The sequence below is a fragment of the Gossypium raimondii genome, chromosome 2, assembly GCF_025698545.1.
Source record: "Gossypium raimondii isolate GPD5lz chromosome 2, ASM2569854v1, whole genome shotgun sequence".
Taxonomy (NCBI): Eukaryota; Viridiplantae; Streptophyta; class Magnoliopsida; order Malvales; family Malvaceae; genus Gossypium; species Gossypium raimondii.
The window spans coordinates 3,443,858-3,452,317 of NC_068566.1; positions in this window are offsets into that span (position 1 = coordinate 3,443,858).

An 8,460-nucleotide genomic window follows, 5' to 3' on the forward strand; every position below is an offset into this window, starting at 1 on the left:
ATAATTCTTCAATCATGTTATCTCAAACCATCACTAACATGGTACCCATTGTAACTCTATCCCATTTCCATTCCGGTATTGTGACTGGCTATAATAGTCCAGAAGGTACTTATGTTTAGCTTTAACTTGCTGAAATATCAAACATTTAGATACAAATTTAAAAGTATCACGTTTTATTCTTGGCCACCAGTACATCTTTTTCAAATCATTGTACATTTTATTACTCCCCGGATGAACAGACATAGTACCATTATAAGCTTCGTGTAAAATTTTCTATACAAGGTCTGAATTCTTCGGTACACAAACCCTGCCTCTGAATAACAGACAATTATCGGATCCTATTTGAAATTCTGAATTAAAAGTCGATTCACATTGCACCCGTTTAGTTTGCAACTCATTATCATATTTTTGAGCTTCACAAATCTGCTGTAGAAACATCGGTTTAGCTTTTATCTCAAATAAGATTGAACCATCATCAGATAACGACAATCGGGTATTTCATTACTTGTAAGGCAAACAATGACTTTCTACTCAGAGCATTTTCAACCACATTTATTTTTCCCAGATGATAGTTGATAACCAAATCATAATCTTTCAACAATTCAAGCCACATGTGTTGTCTCAAATTCAAATCTTTTTGCGACATTAAATACTTTAATCTTTTATGGTCGGTGAATATATTACATTTTTCACCAAACAAGTAGTGTCGCCAAGTTTTCAGTGCAAAGACAATAGCTACCAATTCAAAATCATGTATCGGGTAATTCTTTTCATGCGGTTTTAGCTGTCTGGAAGTATAGACTATTACTTTACCTTATTGCATCAAAACACAACCTAAATCGTTCAATAATGCATCACTGTAAATCACAAATTCCTTACCCGATTCAGGTTGAACTAGAATTGGTGCTTCAGTCAACAGGACTTTCAACCGATCGAAACTTTTTTGACATTTATCAGTCCATTTAAATTTCACATTTTTCTGTACCAATCGTGTCATCTGCGAAGCTATCATTGAGAATTCTTTTACAAATCTCCGATAATAACCAGCTAATCCCAGAAAACTTCTGACTTCAGATACATTTTTCGGTGGTTTCCAATTAACAATTGCTGATATTTTATTCGGAACCACTTTAATGCCTTCAACAGATACTATATGTCCAAGAAAACCGACTTCCCGAAGCCAAAATTCACATTTGCTAAATTTAGCATACAGTTGTTTCTCACGCAGAGTTTGCAGAACAATTCTCAAATGATTAGCATGTTCATTTTCATCTCCGGAATATACCAAAATATCATTAATAAATACCACTACAAATTTATTCAGATACGGTCTAAAAATTCTATTCATCAAATCCATAAATACCGCAGGTGCATTAGTCAAACCAAACGACATTACAATGAATTCATAATGTCCGTACTTGGTTCTGAAAGCTGTTTTCGGTACATCCGAGTCTTTCACTCGTAACTGATAGTAGCCAGAACGGAGATCTATCCTCGAGAATATTGTAGCACCTTTTAACTGGTTAAACAGGTCATCAATACGAGGTAGTGGATACTTATTCTTAATTGCAACTTTATTGAGTTGTCTGCAATCAATACATAATCTCAACGATCTATCCTTCTTCTTTACAAATAGAACCGATGCACCCTAAGGTGAAGAACTAGGTCGAGCAAAACCCTTATCAGTCAGTTCTTGCACCTGTGCTTTTAAGTATTTTAATTATGTATGGTGTTATAGATATTGGTGTTGTTCTCAGTCCAAGATTTATAGTAAATTCTACTTCTCTGACCGGTGGTAATCCAGGTAATTATTCTGGAAACACATCAGGATATTCACATACCACTGGCACTGACTTAATCTTCGACTCAGATACTTTAGTGTCTAACACATAAGCAAGATAAGCATCATAACCTTTTCTGACATATTTCTATGCCGTTATGGCTGATATCACATTAGACAACCCATTCATTTTACCTAATTCAATACAGAGCATTTCACCATTTTGACATTTCAACACCATATACTTCTATTTACAATTTACCACGATATCATGCTTAATTAACCAATTCATACCCAGAATCACATCAAATTCATCAAATGGCAATAACATCAAAACAGCCAGGAAACAGTAACCCCATACCATTAATAGATAATTCTTATAAATTTTATCCACCATCATATATGGGCCTAGGGAGTTTGATACTTTATCCACGAATTCAGTGGACTCGACAGGTAAATTTTTATTAGACACTAAATTCATACAAATATATGAATGAGTTGAATCGGGATCAATAAAAGTAATTATATCAGTATCAAGAAGAGAGAAAGTATCAGTAATAACATCGGGTGCAGAAGTATCCTCACGTGCATGAATAGCATATGTTCTGGCTAGTGCTCGTGCTTCAGATTTGACGGTTGAATCTTTTGTCGTACCCCAGCAACCACTCACATTACCGGAATTACGAGGTGGTTTACCTCTTGTAGCGGGGTTGTTCAGCCTTAAAGTTTGGACGATATCTTTTTCAGGCTTTTCTGGGTAGTCTCTAAAATAGTGGCCAAAGGAACCACATCTAAAACAAGCCCCACTTTTAATGCAGCACTCACCAAAATACAATTTATTACAGTGCTTGCATTTAGGTCTAGTGTTTCTAACACTCCCCACACTTGTTACAGATGTAGCATGAGATTTTGGACTGGAGCGTTATATACTTCTATTTCTCCCAGAGTACCCCGCAGAGGTGGTAGAACGATCATGATATATATTTCTTTGAGGCCGACTGTTGTGACTTTCCCATAAATCTTTTACTTGAAGTCCTGGCTTCCATCTCAGCTTGTCTTTTTTCTTTTACTTAACTCTTCAGTTTTATGAGCTCAATTAACCAGTATGACAAATTCTTTTAATTCCAGAATCTCAACTAACTATTTTATGTCTTCATTCAAACCTTTTTCAAACTGTTTACACATGGCTATTTCAGTAAGGATACATTCTCTCGCATATTTACTCAGTCAGACAAATTCTCGTTCATACTCAGATACTGTCATATGCCCTTGTTTAAGTTCTAAAAATTCATTCAGTTTCTGATCAAGGAATCTCTGGCTAATATACTTCTTTTAATCCTCTCTTTCAATACAACAGAAATTAAGGTGTTCCACCACTGGTAGGCTGAATCTTTTAACAGAGATACAACACATTTCAAATATTCATCCTGTGAACAAGACAATTCATCTATAAATCTGATGGTATTTTTTAACCAAAATTCAGCTCTTTCTGGATCATCATCAGCTGTAGCTCTAAACACTTCAGCATCATATTTACGGGTTTTGTCAATAGGTGGCTTACTGATTCTAACAAGTTCTGTGCTTTGAGGCATTTCGAGAACCAGTTGAGAAACAAGAGAGGGTGGAGGTTGTTGTACAACCGGATTTGTTCTTACAAATTCTGTAAACTATTCATTCATCATTTAGAAGAAGGTTTCTTAGCCTCTCCTCCTCGCCCTCAGAAACGGGCCTTCTACTACTTGAGATTGCTCTTTGAACTGAAGCTTGAGCATTGCTCTCAGTTTTTTCGAATTCAACTCGGTTGGATGATATTACTATATGAAAAACATGTTTTAAAATGGTTAAGAGATATGACATTATCACAGGTTATATAATGGCATGTATAGCTAAACTTGTATATGCTATATTAGTTTGAGAATCGACTAAACCGTAGCTCTGATACCAATAAATGTAACACCCCTGACCCATATTCATTGTCGAAACAGAGTTATGGAGCATTACCGAAATTTACAGATCAAATACAGACATTTTATATCACTTTACATTCGTATCATAAATCAATCATAAATCAATCATATTGTCCTTATATGAGCCCTCGAGGCCCAAAATACACATTAGAATTAAATTGGAACCAAACCGGGAACTCAAAATGTTTTTTTGTAAAATATCAAAAATTTCAATGATGTAGGGGACACACGCCCGTGTGGGCATTCGAAATAGGGGAACACGGCCGTGTCCCAGCTCGTGTCCAAAATTAGGGTGCTCACTGACTTGGGTCACACGGCCAAGCCACACGCCCGTGTGAGCATACTGACTTGCATTAAATAGGTGCAGGGGTCACACGGCCAAGCCACATGTCTGTGTGCTAGGCCGTGTGAATAATTTTAGGTATTCTATTTTGCAATTTCCAAGATGCAGAGGACACACTACCGAATCACACGCCCATGTGCTAGGTCGTATGTCACACACGACTGAGACACACTCCCGTGTCTCTGCCCGTGTTGACAAAAATAGGTCATTTCCAAGCCATATTTCTCACCCAATTTTGGTATCAACCTCAACACAACAATTTGCACAATTACAAGTCACAATAAGACCTTTAATTCAAACCAAACTCAAGCTGAATACATGTCATAACTGTAACAGCCCGATTCTGGGCCTAGTCGGAACAGTGTTTTCGGGACCACAAATCTGACGAGGGAAAATATTATTATTATTATATTTTTATGATCTACAATTTCACGAAAAAATTTCGTTCAAAAATTTTGACGTTTTGGCACTCAATTTAGTCAAAATGACTAAATAGTAAAAAGTGCAAAAGTTGAGTTCTACATGTTAGAAGTGTCTAATTGTTATGAAATTATAAATTGGTAGTCCTTATATGGTAATTAGACCATTAGTTAATTGATGGAAAAAATAGACATAAGAAATGGGTGAAATAGAATTTTTTTAAATGGGGCATTTTAGTAATTTAGTAATAAAAAGAATTAAAAAGGGAAAAAGATGGCAAAATGTGCTCATCTTCTCCATGGTGAATGAAATCAGCAAGGGGGAAGTCATAGTTAGGGTTTTTAAGCTTCCAAGCTCAATAGTAAGTGATTCCAAGCCCCGTTTTTAATGTTCTTTATGTTTTTGGAGTCCTGGTAGCTTAATTTAGCTTATTCTAGCAATAATTTAATCTAGGGCTTATATTTGGAAAAATACCCATAGGTGAAAAGTGTTTATTTTTCTATTTTATGGTGGAATATGAAGCTAGAAATTATGTTAAACAACTTTTGCTAAGCGATTTTAAACGAAAACGGGTAAATTGACATAATCGGTAAAAATAGTTAATGTTCAAAAGTATGTGTTAGAGTGAGAATTTGATGTTTCCATAGAAGGGAAAAGTGTTCAGGATGTTGTAAAACATAAGAATAAGAGATGAAATTTAATTTCCGAGCTTAGGGACAAAAGTGTAAATATTCAAAAGTTTGGGGGCAAAATTGTAATTTTTCAAAAAGTTGGGTGGAGGACTATTTTATTAAATTTGAACATTAAATGAGTTAAATTTGCTATTATAGATCAAGAAAGACGAGAAGACTACCTCAAACGGGGAAAAGAGAAGATAGTTGAGTAAATTGTAAAATTACGATATTTTGCAGCGAGGTAAGTAAACATGTGAAATAATGCATATTTTGCTATTATTTGATATATTTTGAGATTTATTTGAACATAGAATAAATATTTGGCAAAGATTCTAAAAGTGTGGTTAAGTTGGGAAATGTGGTAAAGTGTTGAAAAACACAATTTCCGGTTGAACACTCGGAATAGGCCGGATTACATTGAATATAAAGGGGTTGTTAAGTGCTGATTCCCCGAATCATTAGTGGTTGCTAAGTGTTGATCCCACCGTATCTTAAATGTGAAAGGGGTTGCTAAGTGCTGATTCCCCGACTCATTGGTGGTTGCTAAGTGCTGAATCCACTGATAACGGATAACATTCCGAGTGTTCAACGAGGAATTTGGAAAGGTGAATATTTATATATGGTGGACAAGTTTATGGGAGGATATTTATATAAGGTGAATATTTATTTTTACATAAACTTGTCCACCATATATAAATATTCACTTTTTCAAATTCCTCGTTGAACACTCGAATGTTATCTCATATCTGTGATTCAAAGACTTAGCAACCACCAATGAGTCGAGGAATCAACTTAGCAACCCCTTTCACATTTAAGATACGGTGGGATCAGCACTTAGCAACCACCAATGATCCGGGGAATCAGCACTTAGCAACCCCTCGGGAGAATCAACACTTAGCAACCCCCTTCACATTTAAGATACGGTGGAATCAGCACTTTGCAACCACCAATGAGTCGGGGAATCAACACTTAGCAACCCCTTTCACATTTAATATACGGTGGAATCAGCACTTAGCAACCACCAATGAATCGGGGAATCAGCACATAGCAACCCCTTGGGGGAATCAGCACTTAGCAACCCCATTTATATTCAATGTAATCCGGCCTATTCCGAGTGTTCAACCAAAAACCGTGTTTTTCAACACTTTACCACCTTTCCCAACTTAACCACACTTTTAGAATCTTTGCCGAATATTTATTCTATATTCAAATAAATCTCAACATATATCAAATAATAGCAAAAATATGCATTATTTCACATGTTTACTTACCTCGGTGCAAAATATCGTAATTTTGCAATTTACTCCAATATCTTCTCTTTTTCCCGTTTGAGGTAGTCTTCTCGTCTTTCTTGATCTATAATAGCAAATTTAACTCATTTAATGTTCAAATTTAATAAAATAGTCCTCCACCCAACTTTTTGAAAAATTACAATTTTACCCCCAAACTTTTGAATTTTTACACTTTTGTCCCTAAGCTCGGAAATTAAATTTCATCTCTTATTCTTATGTTTTAAAACATGCTGGACACTTTTCCCTTCTATGGAAACATCAAATTCTCACTCTAACACATACTTTTGAACATTAACTATTTTTACCGATTTTGTCAATTTACCTGTTTTCGTTTAAAATCGCTTAGCAAAAGTTGTTTAACATAATTTTTAGCTTCTTATTCCACCATAAAACAGAAAAATAAACACTTTTCACATATGGGTATTTTTCCAAATATAAGCCCTAGGTTAAATTATTGCTAGAATAAGCTAAATTAAGCTACCGGGACTCCAAAAACGTAAAGAACATTAAAAACGGGGCTTGGAATCACTTACTATTGAGCTTGGAAGCTTAAAAACCCTAACTATGGCTTCCCCCTTGCTGATTTCGTTCACCATGGAGAAGATGAGCACATTTTGTCATCTTTTTCCCTTTTTAATTCTTTTTATTACTAAATGACTAAAATGCCCCCATTTAAAAAAAATTCTATTTCACCCATTTCTTATGTCTATTTTTGTCCATCAATTAACTAATGGTCTAATTAACATATAAGGACCACCAATTTATAATTTCATAACAATTAGACACTTCTAACATGTAGAACTCAACTTTTGCACTTTTTACTATTTAGTCCTTTTGACTAAATTGAGTGCCCAAACGTCGAAATTTTCGAACGAAATTTATCCGTGAAATTGTAGATCATAAAAATATAATAATAATAATATTTTCCCTCGTCGGATTTGTGGTCCCAAACCACCGTTCGATTAGGTTTTAATCCAAGTCATATAATAACACCCCACATGTCTAAGTATTCTATTTTACCTAATTAACCATATATACATATATGCATAATTCTTCAATCATGTTAACTCAAACCATCACTAACATGTCTATATGATTTCTATCATTCATCCATTTCAAACACACATCAAACATATCAATGTCATTTTTTACATATAAAAAATATACCAATTACAAGTTATACCAATGGCTAGTTTCAACCAAACATTTACTTATCAACTTTAGTCTATTAACCTACACATGCCATTAAAACCAAAAGTAATTTACTATTTATGCCAAAATAAGTCGAAGGATAGTGTGATGTAGCTCCGACCAGCTTCCAACCTTTACGAGCTTCCGAATACTATAAAACAAGGAAAATAAAACGAAGTAAGCCTTTAAGCTTAGTAAGTTCGTATAACAGAAAATTAACTTACCATTCATTTACATTTAAGGTAAACATAAAAAATACATCCAAAGTAATTTGGCTAATAGCCTATACACATATCTTCATCAAACATGCCAGTCATGTATTTCACATGAATATCAAGAAACATGTATGAGCTCATCAAATATTAAATTTTCACGTTCATAAACTTTCTACATCTTGTGTTCATATATCAATTCATATACTTCGAGTATATACTGGTATAGTTCATTTCAATTTCATGTTGTCTCATGTCAAAACTTTGTATATTTAATCATTTAAAATATCGATGGATACACGGGTAGTACACACAAAGTGCACAAATCTCTAATTCGTCAATTCATATTCGAGAATCCTCATACGAGCACATAAACAGGAAGCTATTTTGAGTCATACAACGGAAAACTCTAAAGAGTCATTAACGGGAAGCTCATACGAGCCAATATCGGGAAGCTCCAGAGAGTCATTAATCAAGAAGCTCATGAAAGAGCCTTTAATCGGGAAGTTCAAGTGAGCCAATATAGGGAAACTCCGGAGAGCCATTAATCAGTAAGCTCCTAAGAGCCAGTTATCGGGAAG